The sequence below is a fragment of the Littorina saxatilis genome, linkage group LG8, assembly GCF_037325665.1.
Source record: "Littorina saxatilis isolate snail1 linkage group LG8, US_GU_Lsax_2.0, whole genome shotgun sequence".
Taxonomy (NCBI): domain Eukaryota; kingdom Metazoa; phylum Mollusca; class Gastropoda; order Littorinimorpha; family Littorinidae; genus Littorina; species Littorina saxatilis.
Window position 1 is genome coordinate 32,089,877 of NC_090252.1, and position 17,500 is coordinate 32,107,376.

General features: G+C 43.2%; 2 long non-coding RNA genes across 2 annotated transcripts in view; both read left to right on the forward strand.

Annotated features, from left to right (window-relative positions):
• Positions 1-1,320, forward strand: part of LOC138973317 (uncharacterized) — a 4,651-nt gene extending 3,331 nt beyond the window's left edge. Inside the window, exons 3-4 of the long non-coding RNA XR_011457960.1 lie at positions 462-605; positions 1,112-1,320. This is a non-coding gene — a long non-coding RNA (uncharacterized lncRNA). The remainder of the gene's footprint in view (positions 1-461; positions 606-1,111) is intronic.
• A 9,633-nt stretch (positions 1,321-10,953) lies between these two features.
• LOC138973318 (uncharacterized) lies at positions 10,954-16,451 on the forward strand. The gene is made up of 2 exons (XR_011457961.1): positions 10,954-12,668; positions 14,893-16,451. It is a non-coding gene; the product is annotated as an uncharacterized lncRNA (long non-coding RNA).
• Positions 16,452-17,500: the final 1,049 nt, after the last annotated feature.

Below are 17,500 nucleotides of genomic sequence, written 5' to 3' on the forward strand. Positions count from 1 at the left end.
GTGTGTGTGTGTGTGTGTGTGTGTGTGTGTGTGTGTGTGTGTGTGTGTGCTGTTGTTGTTGTCGTGGTACGCTAACATGAACGCCTATTTTATTGAAAAACAACCAAATCAAAATATACAACAACCAAAACAATTAAAAACACAAAATAATGTATGTTTAGCACAGGCTGATGTGGTTGAATAAGGAAGATGCAAACATTATTTAAACCATTCAATGAATTCATCAGTCAATTAGTATTTAGTAAATGTATTGATTAAATACTCGAGTAGAAAAATGAGAGAGAGAGAGAGAGAGAGAGAGAGAGAGAGAGAGAGAGAGAGAGAGAGAGAGAGAGAGAGAGAGAGAGAGAGAGAGAGAGAGAGAGAGAGAGAGAGAGAGAGAGAGAGAGAGAGAGAGAGAGAGAGAGAGAGAGATTATTGTATTCGATTCCAATGTGTGTTTCCATAACTGTACCTTCCAGCAAAAGAGACAATTACGTGCGATGCACCGTCGGTGAGAGACGGACAACCGGCTTCAGTGACTTGTGATTTCAAACGTGATGTCAGTGCTCTCAGCAGTGCCACTGTGACTGTTGAACACTACCCCGATGGGTCACCCGATCCTAGTATGTAACATTCATGTCTGAGTCCTATTTTGTGTAACGTACGGTGTGTGCATGTGTAATTTTTTGTGTGTGTGTGTGTGTGTGTGTGTGTGTGTGTGTGTGTGTGTGTGTGTGTGTGTGTGCGTGCGTGTGTGTGTGTGTGTGTGTGTGTGTGTGTTTGTGTCTGTGTCTGTGTCTGTGTCTGTGTCTGTGTCTGTGTTTATGTCTGTGTGTGTGGCTGTGGTGTGTGTCCCTGTATGCCGGTGTGTCACTCATTTTGAAATATATCTGTTAATGCCTGCAAGTATAGGGATATGAGTTGTTAATGCTTCGTGTATCATAGTGTGTTGGGTAAACACGAACCTGCTAATATTGTTGCTGTTCTTTGTTTTTGCTCCAGTTCTCTCTTTGTCTCTGCAATAAACGCATTCATGCGCGCACACACTCACAAGAGTGCGTATGAACAAAATAGACATGTGTGTTCTTGAAAGTGACAATAGACCTAATAAACCATCACCGTATTTCAGTTCCTGTGCTCGAGTGCACTCCGGTGGGTGCTGATTGCACTTTTCCCGTACAGGGGTACGAGTTCAACGGTCAGATCAACACCAAGCTTGTGCTTACAATTACACGTGCATCGAAGGCAAATAATGGACGTTACGCTTGCAAAATGCTGTCTCCATACCTACCAGACGCCGATGAAGTCGACCCATGTGACTTCACTCTGGATGGTAAGATCCAGGGCATCAAGCTTAACTGCAAAGCTAATAAATTGGCTTTTTAAAAGGGAGACAGGTAACTGTGAGTGTCTGTGGTGTAGTGTACCCTGGAAACTGTCCCCTGACGTGCGCAGTGAATCTTCCACCCGACCAACCCAGTCTTCCCCTGCGCACCCCATATATCAATTATATGTATAGGTTACAACACGAGTGGTTTTTTATATGGCTTGTATTTCAGTCAAGACCCAGCGGATGAATATCATCGGGAGACACGAGCCTCTGGCGAGTGGCTCTCGATTGATATTCCCGCTGGGTCTTGACTGAAATACAAGCCATATAAAAAACCACGAGTGTTGTAATCTGTATATCCCATTCTACCATCAAACACAAAGTGTACACTACTAGCGGCACTGTTGCGATCTGTGCAGTGTAAAACTGTTGCCAGCGAGACTTAGCCCTTTTGCAACCTTAAACTAAGTGACCGTCGCTGAAAAAATAAAACGAATGAGTGCATCGATAAGTACGCGGTAACACTACTTTCAGACCATTTAAAAGCTTTAAGTAAAGGTTCATAAGTTGCAAGAAAGTAATGAAGTCGAATAGAAATTAATTTAGTTGAAGCGCACAATTCTTTTGTTTTGCGTTTCAGGTCGGCAGAACGGGCGAAACGGGTTTGGGACCCATTTGGCTTACTCGATTCAGAATCGATTCCACGTTGTTTTTTCTCGAACGTGTGTAATTAGGCTTATTGACAGAGAAGCAAATTTTAGGGAACAAATATGTAGGTTTAGATTTAACCATTTGCTCCCTATTTGAAATGTATCTACGTGATAAACTGTTTTGCGATCGAGTGTGTTTGCATGGATGAACTTAAACTGGTATGGTGTGAGGAAAACGCGACCGACACGTCTGTCACCGCCGATTGATTGCATTTTGAAGGAATATGACTGGATTACGGAAAAATATGTGGACTTACTGCAGAGCCGGGCAAAAGAGTAGACTTGCTCGCAAAACACGTGAAACAGCCGATGTTTGATAGCTGAAGGCGCACACCAAAACACACTACCGACAGATTCTCAAAAGTCGTCTGCTAACGATGCAAGGGGAGGGTACTCGTGTTTTTGTTTTGGTTCGCTAGCATCTGGTTATCTTGTAAGTTGAATGTTCGTTTTTTTCTACCTGCATTGCTTTCATAACGAAAGAAACTTTTGCTTATTGCATCTCATACATCAGATCAGTTCTGAGATTCATTTTTGCGTGCAACTGATATGGTTTTCTGAGCCGTGCAATACGATTTTAGAACTTCATACAAATGTGTCACATTGTTCGTCGCGAGGTCAAAGGTCGGGAGGAAAGTAGTCCTTTGCCCAAATCGGAATCTGCACTATCATATATTTTTTGGAGTCCATGATGTATTTATTGAGCTATAAAAATACAACATATATACCCATACTGAAGTAACAGAGACAAAGAAGGGAGGTCATGGGATATATATATATATATACTAGAGGAATACCCGGCTTCGCCGGGGTGAATCGCGAGACAGAGACAGACAGCGTGGCGGTTCATCACAATCACCTCTGCAAGCGAAGTCCTGTCAAACGGGATTGAGAATTTTAGAGCTTATTTCTTAGCCCTATATTATCTGTTGTGGCTTCTCAAATGCCAGAACATACAGACAGTTAAAATTAATATTAAAAGTCCTACGGTTTTGAGCCATTAAGGACTTGAGTGTTTGTCCGCTTTCAAAAAGAGGAAAGAAAGAAACAAAAAATAAGGAGAGGAGGGCAGGGGGTGGGGTTGGGTTGATAATGCTCTGTGGAATTTGTTAAAATGAAAAGTAGTTAAGATGTTTCTTGGTAAGAATTATAAGTCTGTATTCTATATCTTGAATAACGGGTTTGTAAAATGATTTTTTTTTTTTAATTCAAATCGAGTTAAAAAGTGGAACCTTTCGGGATCACCAATAAAACCAAATAGATGAGCAAGTAAGAGGAACACGAACAATAAATCTCAAAACTTTTTACAAATAAAAGGATTAAAATGTAAGCCACGAAGGCCGTGGTAATAAAAACAATATGTACAGTTTGGCGACTAGTGGGCCTTGGGTGAGGATATGTTGTCTAGAGGGTAGTCGCTGGAATCAGGAGGGATGGCGGGAGCCACTCGACCTCAAACTGAAACACGCTGATGTGATAATCTGGGCTTAGTTATACCCACAGCCCCATGTCCGAGTCCCTGACCAGTCGGCACAGCAGCAAGCTGTGTGACCAGCCTAGAGAACTGCTACTGCGCAAATAATCCTGGGGACTCAGACCATGGAGCTGCATATGGTCATATAAGGTTTTAAAGGTAATTCTATTTGTAGCGCATGGAGCGAAAATGTGTTGAAATGAATAGGGTTCTCCACAATGGCAGGACTTGTTAAAGATATGGAAGCGGCAGCCGCCGGCACGGAGGCGTCTGAAGATAGTGAGGAGGTTTGTTGGGAGATCGGGGTGTAGATCGTTCATATCAATGGGTTGATAGGACAGAGATGTTACGTACTGACTTCGAATGAGTTTACGGATTTTACTGTAGAACTCGGTTACTGAGTAGCCGATGTTAGTGTTAGCTGGGCTAGATTCTGCCGCTTCTTTGGCAGCGACATCCGCCAGTTCATTTCCCCGGACCCCTACGTGAGAGGGGACCCAGAGAAATGATACGGATGTGCCGGATGAGATTAACTGGTGACATATAAAGAGGATTTCTCTTTGTAGCTCTGCCCGATTTGATGTGTTTCGATGCAGAGCTTGTAATGAAGAGCGCGAGTCAGAGCAGAAAACTACCGCACGCGGTGTGACTGGGAGGTCATTTATAAAAGTGCATGCCATGAGCAAGGCAAATAGCTCGGCTGAGAATATGGAGATGTCTTTATTAAGAGTATATTTCCTTGAGATTTTGAGATCTGGGATCACAAAGGCGCAGCCAACGCTGCCGTCTGCAAATTTGGATCCGTCAGTAAAGACTTTTAAATGCTCCGAGAATTTGTAGTTTAGGGTTTCTTTTGTAACAGTAGCTAGGTAGACGGGGTTATCCTTTTTGGTAGTATTATCTTCACTGTCGTATATGATAGTAGGGGTTTCCTCAAGCCACGGCGGGTAGGAGGGCGGGGGGACCCTGGCCAGCTCACTGACCTTCACCCCGCTATCGGCTAGAATGCGGTTTACTGTGTCGGATAAGGGTAGCGTTTTGGCCAAGAGTTGAGTGCTATGTTTGGTGTTGGCCTCATAATTTTGGTGCTGAGGAAAAAAGTCAGTCAGGACCTCGCAGGCAGAGTTCTCTACCGCGTGGGCTCTGACAGCATACTGAGCTGAACGGAGTTTTATCTCATCCACAAGGGGCAGCCACCCACACTCGCTGTAGACTCGACTCTTACTCGCTTGTTGGGAGAGTCCCAGAGCTATTTTGAGCGCCCTGCACTCTATAATAGCCAGTTTTTTCATGAGCGCCGGGCGCGTCGCGAAATAAGCTTCGCACCCGTAAAGGAGGCGGGAGCGAATTAATGCCCGCACTACCTCTGTGACACACTTACGTCCTCTGGCCCAGGATTGGGACGCCAGGTAGCGTATGATATAAAGATCCTTGTTGGCCTTATTGATCAGATGTTCGATATGACTGGTCCAGTTAAGTCGGGTATCGATGATAACGCCGAGGAACTTAACTTCTGAGCTCGGTTTGATAATATCACAACCTATCTTTATACTGCAGTTCCTGTACAGTTGTCTACGGGAGACAACAAGAAAGACTGTTTTATTTGAGGCTAGTTGGAAGCCGTTGGTGTACATATATTGACAGAGGTTGTCAATTTTAGATTGGTAAGAAGATAAGTCAACAGTGTTGGTAACTCTGTTATGGCGTGGTCTATTAGTGTCTATTAAGGCGAGGTCGTCCGCATACAGAAGTACACTGGCACCGTCAACCTTAACAGAAGTAATGGCATAGAGCATGATGCTGAATAAGTTTGGCGCGATGATACTGCCCTGGGGAACCCCCATGTCCAGCGCATGGGTTTCGGACACCGAAGAGCCCACTCGGACAGACATCTTGCGATTGCTGATGAAGTTTTTGATGAATTGGTACATGTGGCCAGAGACACCGATTCTGCCGAGTTTTAGGAGTAGACGAGCATGCCAGACGCTGTCGTACGCAGATTTAATATCAAAGAAGGTTCCAAGAAGAGAATTATTACTATGTGCCAAGGTCTTTTTGATTTTTTCAGTGACGTGCACAATGTGGTCCGCACACGAACGACCTTGCCTAAAACCTGCCTGGCATGTTGGAATGATATTGTGTTTATTGAGGTGGAACTCCAGCCTCTGGTTCACCACACGCTCAAAGATCTTGCTGAGGTGGGGGGTTAGTGATATGGGGCGGTAACTGCCAGGTAGATTGCCCGGTTTTCCGCTCTTCAATACTGCTACCACTTGTGAGTCTGACCACGCTGCGGGGATAGTATCCTTTAACCAGCATAGATTGAAAAACTGAGTGAGCAACTTAACAAAGTTAGGTGGTAGATGTTTTATCATGTGATATGATATTGGGTCTAAACCTGTGGATTTTTTTGGGTCTTTCACAGAAGAGATGGCGTTTTGGACTTCTTTTGCCTTAAACATGCAGTTTATAGGCAACTGGTTGTCATCTGGGGGGTATGTGAAACCCTTCTCCTGATCTAACCTATAATTGAGTCGTTCAGTATCTAGGGATTTTGATTGACTATTTTTGGCAAAGGTATCTGCTAATAGGTTTGCCTTTTCAGAGTCAGTTGTGGTCATTTTATCACCCGATAGTAGTGGCTTTTCTTTAGTTCTGTATCTACATTTAAATCTGCGGATTTTCTTCCAGATTTTGCCACAGTCTTTGTAATCTTTAGTTTCTTTGTGGACAAAGTTTTCCCAGTTTTGAAGTTTAGCCTCAGCGGTGATCTGGTTAAATTGTATTTCAGCTGACTTCATATTCGTGAAGTTAGCGTCTGAGCAGTGCCTGAGATATGTCCTAATGTGATATCGCTTGTTTGCCAAGGCTTCATCACAGTCTGCATTCCACCACTCATTCCTTTTGGCCTTACAGTTAGGATTTACTGATTTAAGCGGAATGTGATTATTGGCAGCAGTGAGTATACATTGACGTATGTTATTGTAAGAGGCTTCGATGTCATCCGTAAGGAGAGTTTCCTCCCTGACACCCTCGAGCTCCGCACGGAAGCTGTCCCAATTTGCCTGTTTGTAATTGTACTTTTTTCTGACCTCCGAGTTATTGCGATTAGGGGCGAAGTGGCGGAAGGTAAGAACAATGGGTAAGTGATCGGAGCCGAGGGCGTCCGGGAAAACGTTCCAGTCGATGTCAGTGACTATGGCATTTGAGCAAAGGGAGAGATCGATTGCTGACGGGGAATGGTCAGCTCTGTCTGGAAGTCTGGTTGCCGAGCCATCGTTTAGTATACAAAAGTCAGTTTCCAAAATGACGTCAGCAAGGTTGCTATTGGCATGTTTGTGTCTAGGGTTAGCAGAGTCCCACAGAGGGTGGTGATTATTAAAATCACCCATCACGCACCAGTGTGCCCTGCCATGATCCAGGGATTTGAGCCAGTCGGTAGTTCCTTTTTTATTACACCCGTGGGGGTAATATATGTTAACTATGTTGAGGTTTTTGGATCCTTTTATTTCGATTTCAACAGCACATGTACTGAGATTTTCTGAACTAGGGATGAGAGGTGCAAAGGGTTTGTAATTTAAGGAAGACTTTAGATAAATAGCTGTTTGAATGAGTTGCCCTGAGCCCTTTTGCTCTACTATGGGAGGGAAGTCAAAACCATCTATAGAAGGCAGTAGGGAGCGTTTTCTCTTGACTGACTGGATAACTAAGATGTCAGCAGAGTGATTTGATATATAATTATATAGCTGAGAGAAGTTAGAGTTGATAGAGCGACAGTTCCACTGTAATATGATAAATCCGTGACCGCTTTCACCTTGTTCAGCCATTTTAACACGCACAAAGAAGGTAAGTTAAAGGGCAGATTTAAAATAGGTTAAAAAGTGGTTTTAACAGCTTTCATATCCGTCACGGACAACTGCTTGGCACCAGCAAGAGCGCCCAGCGCCAGAGTGGCGCCGCCCGGAATGAAGCGTTCAACCTTGGTGTTGGAGAGTTGTGTGTATGTAGCTGAGAGGGAGTCGATCAGGTCGAGAGGACTCTGCATCTGTCTGGCCTTAACCATGAAGCCGAGGCACTGCTCGATGAAACCTTGAAGGCCTCTTTGTTGTTCATTTAAATTTGCATATTGCTCTCCTGTTTTTAGCTTATCTAGTGCAGCGTCGGCTAGCTCCAGCTCTGCCTTCTCCTGCTCCTCCCTCATCTGCTGCTTTATTTCCTGTTCAGTTTTAAGTTTGTATTCTCTGAATCTCTGGGCCAATCCCTCCTCCATTCTCCCCATCAACCTCTCGAAGAGCTGCTCTTCTTTCGAGTCCTCCTTCCTGTTCTGGGCTTTGCGTAGGAGGGAGGCCTTTAACCCGGGGGTCCCATGAAGCGGCGCCTCTGCCCGAGCCGTCTGAGACTTACAGGGCGCCTGGGGGCCAGGATTTGGATTTTGCGAAGTTGTTTGGTGCTTCGCGGTTGCAGCAGAACTGTCCGCATGAACTGGAAGGAGTGTATTGTCATGTTCGGTCATTTTGTTTTTGATTTCTTGTATTTTATTTACTTGCCCACCCAGGGGGGGTCTCTGGACAGCCAAAGAGTACCCGGACCGGGGGGTTGAGGTCCGCCGGATCGGTTGCGGAGGGGGACGCCAGAAGGAGTCCCTCATTTCCGCTGGGGCAGTCGCTGTTTTATTTTGTTGTTTGGCGAGCTCGCGCCGCGCCCGATCCAGGGCCTCAGAATATGGTATGTATGCTGCCGACCTGATCTTATTGGCCTGCAGCCTCAGTCTCATTTCCGGGCATCCAAGATAAGCGGCGGAATGCTCGCCCTTGCAGTTTACGCAATGTTTGGCCTTGGTGCACGTCGCTCCGTCGTGGCCCTTGGAGCCACATCGGGGGCAGATCTGCACTTTTGATTTGCATTGTTGTTTTAGGTGCGATAGTCTCTGGCACTTCGTACAGCGCCGCACTGGAGGAGTGTAGGGTTCGACGCCGTAACATACAGACAGACAAAAGCCGCTAGACCCCATCACAAACAGAACTCTACAATCAACAGGTTTTTTCCCCCACACACACACACAAACACACACACAGAGAAGCCGTATATATATATATGCATATCTGTATCTATAAATATATAGAGATAGGTGAGAGTGTATTTTTCGCGTGGCTATAAATTGATTCGACCTTTTCACTTTGACAGTAAGAACAACTTACGGGTGCAAGGGAAGCGTTCTGGACAGCGCAGTGACATTCTAAAAATAGTCACTCTCAGAAACGGGAATTTGGGGTGAACGGCGCGACAGAGACAGACAGCGTGGCGGTTTACCACAATCACCTTTGAAAGGCGAAGTCCTGTCAAACGGGATTGAGAATTTTAGAGCTTATTTCTTAGCCCTATATTATCTACTGTGGCTTCTCACATGCCAGAACATACAGACAGACAAAAGCCGCTAGACCCCATCACAAACAGAACTCTATAATACATAGGTTTTTGCCTACACACACACACAAACACACACACACACAGAGAAGCCGTATATATATATGCATATCTGTATCTATAAATATATAGAGATAGGTGAGAGTGTATTTTTCGCGTGGCTATAAATTGATTCGACCTTTTCACTTTGACAGTAAGAACAACTTACGGGTGCAAGGGAAGCGTTCTGGACAGCGCAGTGACATTCTAAAAATAAATAGTAACTTACAACTGAACGGGAAAGCCACACGAAGGAAGGGAGATAAACGCCAAACACTGGAGAAGATAAGGAAGAGTTACTTATAATGGTGAAATGAACACAAAAACGAACATGAGTTTAGCGCTGCGCGCTGAGAGCACGTGTTGAAATATCTCATCGATGATATTGTGTCCGGGGTGTAGCTGAATACGGTGTCCAAATTTGAAAAAGAACCACCGAGAACTTTGGCGTTGTGATGTGGTGTAGCGGCTATGGTGTGTCGGTATGGGGGCCCGGGTAAGCTGAGGTGGAACCAAAATAGCTGAGGTGGAACCAAAATCGGTTCCGCGCTGCGCGCTGAGAGCACGTGTTGAAATATCTCATCGACCAGGTTGTGTCCAGGGTGTACCTGAATATGATCACCAAATTTGAAACAGATCCATCGAGAACCTTGGCCGCGCATCGCGCACAGACACACAGACACACAGACACACAGACACACAGACACACAGACACTAGTCGTATATATATATAGATACGACTAGTGTCTGTCTGTCTGTTCGCGATGCACGGCCAAAGTTCTCGGTGGATCTTTTTCAAATTTGGACACCGTATTCAGCTACACCCCGGACACAACCTCATCAATGATATATTTAAACACGTGCTCTCAGCGCGCAACGCTGTGCGCGCTGAACCGATTTTTTATTTTTTTTTGTCTGGATCCACTACCAGTAATTCTTCCTTATCTTCTCCAGTGTTTTCAGCCGCGATTATCTCCCTTCCTCCGTGTGGCGTCAATCCATATTCCCGTTACTACGTTACTATTTTTAGAAGGTCACTGCACGTTATTATTTTTAAAAGGTCTCCAGTGTTTTGCGCGTTTATCTTCTTTCCTTCGTGCGCCGGCGAAGCAGGCGTACACCCGGCAACGCCGGGTCCCAGGCGCGTCCTGGTATTCGGCTCTACTTCTTCCCGGCGAAGCCGGTACCCGGCGAGGCGGGTAATCATCTAGTATATATGTATATATACTAGATGATTACCCGCTTCGCCGGGTACCGGCTTCGCCGGGAAGAAGTAGAGCCGGGTGTACGCCGGCTTTGCCGGCGCACGAAGGAAAGGAGATAAACGCGCAAAACACTGGAGACCTTCTAAAAATAGTAACGTGCAGTGACCTTCTAAAAATAGTAACGTAGTAACGGGAATATGGATTGACGCCACACGGAGGAAGGGAGATAATCGCGGCTGAAAACACTGGAGAAGATAAGGAAGAGTTACTGGTAGTGGATCCAGACCAAAAAAAACAAAATCGGTTCAGCGCGCTGAGCACGTGTTGAAATATCTCATCGATGAGGTTGTGTCCGGGGTCTTTTTGAATAAGCCCACCAAATTTGAAGCAGATCCATCGAGAACTTTGGCCGTGCATCGCGCACAGACACACAGACACACAAACACTAGTCGTATATATACTAGAATGAATACCCGGGTAGCCGGCTTCGCCGGGAAGAAGTACTTAGAGCCGTACGCCGGCTTCGCCGGGTCCGAACAATGGACCCGCCAAGCTTAGGTCCCTCCCAGATTCGTGGAATAGGAACAGCACGAAAATGATTCAGTGGCCATAATGCCATTCCTGACCATATCGAGTCCCATCCTTGTCGACGAATGTAACCGTGTTAATCACCTTTGGAGGCGAACTCCACTCAAACAGGACTGAGCAAGTTAGAGCTTATCTCTAAGCCCTTTTGAACTGTTATGGCTTCTCAAAGGAAGGCCAGTACATAAAATTACACAAAAGCCGCCAGACCACATCACAAACAGAACTGAACAATGCACAGGTGTTGCTCACATAGAGACACACACACACACACACACACACACACACACACACACACAAACACAGAGAAGCCGTATCTATAGAGAGATAGATGACAGTGTATTTTTCGCGTGGCTATAAATTGATTCGACCTTTGCACTTTCACAGTGAGGATAATTTACGGTTCCAATTTACGTTCTGGACACTGCGGTGACCTTCTAAAAATAGTAACAGAACGCCGGGAATATCCGAAGATGCCCCCTTCATATTATAGTGCACCATACGAAGGAAGGGAGGTAAACGCTGAAAACATGGAGAAGATGAGAAGATAAGGAAGAGTTACTTATAATGGTGAAATGAACACAAAAACCAAATTCGGTTCAGCGCTGCGCGCTGAGAGCACGTGTTGAAATATCTCATCGATGATATTGTGTCCGGGGTGTAGCTGAATACGGTGTCCAAATTTGAAAAAGATCCACCGAGAACTTTGGCTTTGGTGTGTCGGTATGGGGGCCCGGGTAGCTGAGGTGGAACCAAAATAGCTGAGGTGGAACCAAAATCGGTTCAGCGCTGCGCGCTGAGAGCACGTGTTGAAATATCGACCAGGGAGGGATATGGAACAGCCAAAACTGAGACAAATAGTTTTGTAATTTCTTTACAGTAAATACAAAATGTCCAGAGAGTTAGCAATATATCTAACATTGACTGACTGTGTGACGATATCTTCTGCTATTGGTCTGTTTCGACAGTGATATCAAAATCTCGACCTCCGGTCTCGATTTTGATATCACTGTCTCAACAGACCATAGCAGAAGATATCATCACACAGTCCGTCAATATTGGGTATAATATTATGTAATGATCTAACCCGCAGCACCCAAGAAAATACAATGTATAACATGAAATACAAATTTAAACAATTCTTGGCTTGAAATTTTACATGTTTTTGTTCTTGAAGATTGATGTACTCTGTTAAAAAAAAAAAAAAAAAATCCGTTCCTAGATTTCCTTTCTTTTTGTGTGTCCTCCTTCATCTTCGTTTTCAACTGTGTTCGTTCTGTGTCGCTATTTTGCTTTAAGTTGCCTTTGGTGTTTGTTTGTTCGTGATCCTGATGAAGCTTTCAGAAGCGAAACATTCGTATTGTTTTGTGCTGTCCTCGTATCGGTGAGTACATCATTCTTTTGTTTATCTCACCACAGTCACGGTGTTGTTTAAAGTGTTCTCCACCGGCACGGTTGGCCTAGTGGTAAGGCGTCCGCCCCGTGATCGGGAGGTCGTGGGTTCGAACCCCGGCCGGGTCATACCTAAGACTTTAAAATTGGCAATCTAGTGGCTGCTCCGCCTGGCGTCTGGCATTATGGGGTTAGTGCTCTAGGACTGGTTGGTCCGGTGTCAGAATAATGTGACTGGGTGAGACATGAAGCCTGTGCTGCGACTTCTGTCTTGTGTGTGGCGCACCGCGTTATATGTCAAAGCAGCACCGCCCTGATATGGCCCTTCGTGGTCGGCTGGGCGTTAAGCAAACAAACAAACAAACAAAGTGTTCTCCTGTTCTTTCAGCCACGAAGATGACGCAGCAGGGAAAGAAGAAACCGACGAAACAAAAAGATCCTGTGTTGAAAGAGGATGCTGTGTCCGTCCGAGCATGAAGACACAACCAAACCTCCCACGACGCAATAACGCGCTACTGTCATTTGAGGTAGAGCATTTGCACAAACAACAGTAACGCAACTGTTGTCCGTTAGAACATGTCTGTGAACTATTATGTGACCACAGCAAAGACATTACTCAAATGCAAGTCCACGTTTCCCATCCACATAATTATAAGACAGTGTAACATTTTTACTGAGACTGCACTCTTGAAAAAAACCCATAAAAACTAATCATATTAACCTTATTAGCTCAAGCGTGAGGAATTACAGTGGTTGAGCATAAAACAGCCGAGACGCTACCACATTACGAACATCTAAAACCAATTTCTAATTAATAACACTATTGGTATTGTATGGACACATAAATCATGTGTTGGTTAGAGGTTTATCCGACGAGAAAAAAATAAAAAACAACGTTCATACTTTTTATTTCATTTCTGCCAACCAGTCAAATATACTGTTCATTCCAGTCATGGTTTCGTAACGTTGCACTTGCCGCTTCACGAGAAGAAACAGACTCAAATGATTTCAAGCAGGTGCACACCGAGACACACAGTCAGGCCACGCGAGTGAGTGGTCTCCCCTGGGCCACATACTTAATAATTATACTGTTATGCTCCTGACCTAGGAATTGTATTTCAGTTCAGCAAACTCTTACATCTATGTTTCAATCTATTGTTGTTCTTAAATCTGTATCCATGCGTTAGCTATTGACGACTTTTTCTTCTCCTGGGGAGCCTCCTCTAGCCTCTGGCCGAACGTTTTTTGTTTGTTTTTGTTTTGAAGTCATTGATGTACTAGATCTGTTAACTCTAAGACACTTTCTACCCCACCTATGTTGACCTTTTGTTTTTAGCCGAGACCAGCTGTGCTGCAGCAGGTCACTCAGAATTGTAGTAATTGTGTAGTAACTGTGAAGTAACGCATGCAGGCGTTATGTCTTCTGCGTTCTTGGGCTGACGTACACTCGTGTTTTTGCACGAGTGGAATTTTACGTGTATGACCGTTTTTACCCCGCCATTAAGGCAGTCATACGCCGCTTTCGGAGGCAGCATGCTGGGTATTTTCGTGTTTCTATAACCCATATAACCCACCGAACTCTGACATGGATTACAGGATCTTTTCCTATGCGCACTTGGTCTTGTGCTTGCATGTACACACGAAGGGGGATAAGGCACTAGCAGGTCTGCACATAAGTTGACCTGGGAGATCAGAAAAGCGACTGAAGCTAACAGTTTGAGCGAATATATCCGTACCTGGTCAGATAGATCCAAATGAATGGGTACATAATGTATCCGTACCTGGGAGACAATGAGTTACGACAGTTACCAGACTCGGAGATATGCTAACCGAGTGCATCAACCTCCATTCAGATGCCCCCCACCCCCCCCCCCCCACACACACACACATTCAAACAAACATTATTATAAATATAATTCTTCACTGCAGTAGTCCTTTAACTTTAACCCTTAGCTGTAAGCTAGATATGCACAAGTCATGTCGGTGCCACATAATGCTGACACACATGTTCCTGTGCATAGTTTATGGATAACGTGTAGTTGGGAAGTTAAGAGTAGAAATAATTAGTATTTACTGTAGGAGGAGGGTTGGGGTGGGTAGGGAGGGGGAGGGTATGATTTACTTTGAGCAGGTCGGTTTCAGTTTTAATAAACAATTCTAGAGAATTGTGTATCTTATATTTGAGTCTTTCGTGTTTTAGACATTGATGCATTTAATAGTTTTAACGAGTTGCCTTTTGTTTTATCATTCTGGTGTTTATCTAGATGTGCTGTGTATCTTATAAGAAGTTCTTAAAAGTTCGAAGTTATTTTAGCATATAGGTTTTTTATGGTCTTAACAGTTAAATATGTATTACGTTATCATTAAGATTCATGATTTGCTAGCACTAAGCAGTTGTTTTTAATCAGTCTGGTTTTCTCTTGTTTTCATCTTATGAACATTCTAAATGTTAGACTAACTTATTGTCTTGTACAGAATAACAACTGTGTGAATGGTGCTATACTGAATGAAAGAGTGTGACATGAAGTTCTTGTACATCATTGCAAAGAGTGTGAATGACGTTTTAGTTTAGATGTCAAGCGCTTAGAGCAAGCCTTTTTAACGAAATTTGTTGATTTAGCGCTATATAAATGTTCTTCTTCTTATTATTATTATTATTCACATACACACTCATGTTCTTGTTCTTATGTTGGAATATAATATAATTTAACTATGATTTAATCTATGTCCAATACGTTAATTTCTTTTCAGAAACATTGAGCCTGATACATTCAAGAACCATCTTTGTGTCTTCAGACACAACTTGAGGATTACATACAACTGCCGGTGAAATAGTCAACAAGCCTTGCTGAGCTCAAGACAAAATACTCGATCACCCCGTGTATTCAGGTGGTTGATCTTCGTGGACTCCACAGGATCACACCTTGTTATGTTCCATGGTTTTGAGAAATTGCAATCACTGAAAAAGTTATTTTCATGTCGCTGTAGTATCGTGAATAGCTTCTGTAAGTTTCGTATCTTTCGAGTTGAATTGTTAGAAACCTAGGTGTTGATGTATTCAGAAGCTTGACGTTTCTAATGTAAAGAAAAAGGCGAAAATACAACATTTAGTCAAGCTGTCATCCTCACAAAATGAAACTGAACGCACTGCATTTTGTTTCTCATCAAGACCCTATACTCGTAGCATCGTCAGTCCACCGCTCGTGGCAAAGGCAGTGACATTGACTAGCCAGAATAGCGCGGTAGTGGTTGCGCTAAGCTGGATAGCACGCTTTTCTTTTTCTTTGTTCTTGTTAACTTTCTGAGCTTGTTTTTAATTCAAACAATCAGAAACCGACAAGGAATAAGATAAAATTGTTTTTCGGAAATATATTTTAAATCATAACTTTTATATTTTTAATGTTCAGAGCTGGTTTTTAATTCGAATATACCATACTTGTTTTTGGAATAAAAAAATGATGAACAATAAGATGGAATTGTTTTTGGATCGTTTTATAAAAAAAAATATTTTTAATTACAATTTTCAGATTTGTAATGACCAAACTCATTAATAAAATTCTAAGCCTCCAAGCTCAAATGCAATACCAAAGTCCGGATTTCGTCGAAAATTTCTTGGCCAAAGTTTTGATATATTTCAATGAAAAAGCCGGATATGACGTCATTAAAAACATGTATCGAAAACAAGAAAAAAAACGTCTGGGTGATATCATTCCCAGGAACTCTCATGTGAAATTGTATAAATATCGCTCTACACACACACACACACACACACACACACGCACACACACACTCACAGACACACACACACACACACACACACCACGACCCTCGTCTCGATTCCCCCTCTATGTTAAAACATTTAGTCAAACCTTGACTAAATGTAAAAAGGAAATAAATAAACAGAAGAGTGAATCTGATTGTTGCTTACTAAGCACATTTTGCTTTAGCTTACGTCATTAAGACACATTGCTCTAATGGAATGTCAATAAACCCTTGTTCGCTTGCTATATAACAGTTGACCTTTTTGTTCTTGTTCTTTGTTAATAAATGTTCCAGTAGCCTACTGTTCTTGTTTTTTGATTCTGAATTCTGGAATGTTAGCCGTCTCTCTGTTTTTGGATTTGTGATTAGGCCTAAAAAAAATAGGTGTGGTTACGGTAACCCGACCTACCCTATTTTTAGGGGCCAACCCTATAACTTTTTATTACATTTGTCAAAAAAAGAAAAGAAAAAAAGGAAACGAGTGCAGAAAACGCAATGAAAGCGAAAGCGCCCGAGTCGCACACGTATTTCCCTGTCAAGTAGGTTTAATTTGTACACATTAGAAAAAAAAGTTTAAAAAAAAAAGTGATTGCCTACATTCCTACCCTATTTGTTTTGGCTATGTTACCGTAACCAAATCTTTTTTTTTTTGTGTGCCTTACGATCAATAAATGTTGTCCACGTTCATATCAGTGTTGTTGTGTGTTAAACATGGATCAGCAAAGAGTGTCACAAGGACTAAACATAAAAGTGCATGCCAGCTTGAAAGAAGGCTGTTTACTTTTCTAACAACCTTCATGTTTCGTATTGTAAGTCAAATCAATGCTTTTGTTTTAAGGGCTGCTAACAAGATCATTTCATTCGATACTAAGTTTCCTACTGTGATATTACACGTACACATTTTGCGCTATAAGAATAATCAATTGAATACAGTGTGATGTAATGACTGCTGAAAACAATAACTGCACGCGAACTTGTCCTGCCTTTCTATGTGCCGTTTAAGTTGTGTGTTGTGAGCATGTTCTTTAACCGTTGTTGCAATACACATCGATTTGTGGGATGATTTTTGAGGGGAAACAACCACACACTTAATTGTGTTACCGGTATTATTTTAGTTGCGCCATCCCTGCAGGCATACACATAGCAACTTGATTGTGCTGCTCTGTTTTATAAGCATATTGGGCGGGGAGACAGCACAATCGGTAGCAGTGGTGGTTGAAACCAGTTATAGCTATCCGCGGAGGTTCGATCCATACGTTCGGTCAGGGATTTAATTCCCAGAACTAACTTTGTGCAGATTCTCCTCGGCGTCCAAACACCCCCTTGTGCACTCATGCGCACGCTACAGATCCCATGTTCACAGCAACAGTCGAAGGGCTTGGAAACAGGAATGCACGCATTCAGAAACAATAAACTTAAAACAAGTCGCGTGAAGCGATATAAACACATTTAGTCAATCGTTATCAAACTACATATACAGATCAATAACAACAACAACAAGAAGAGCAAACGCTCGATCGAGTCACTTTCGCAGTTCTGAATATTATATGAGGCATCAGATGGACAGGAAGAAATTGCTATTCACAACACAATGAGT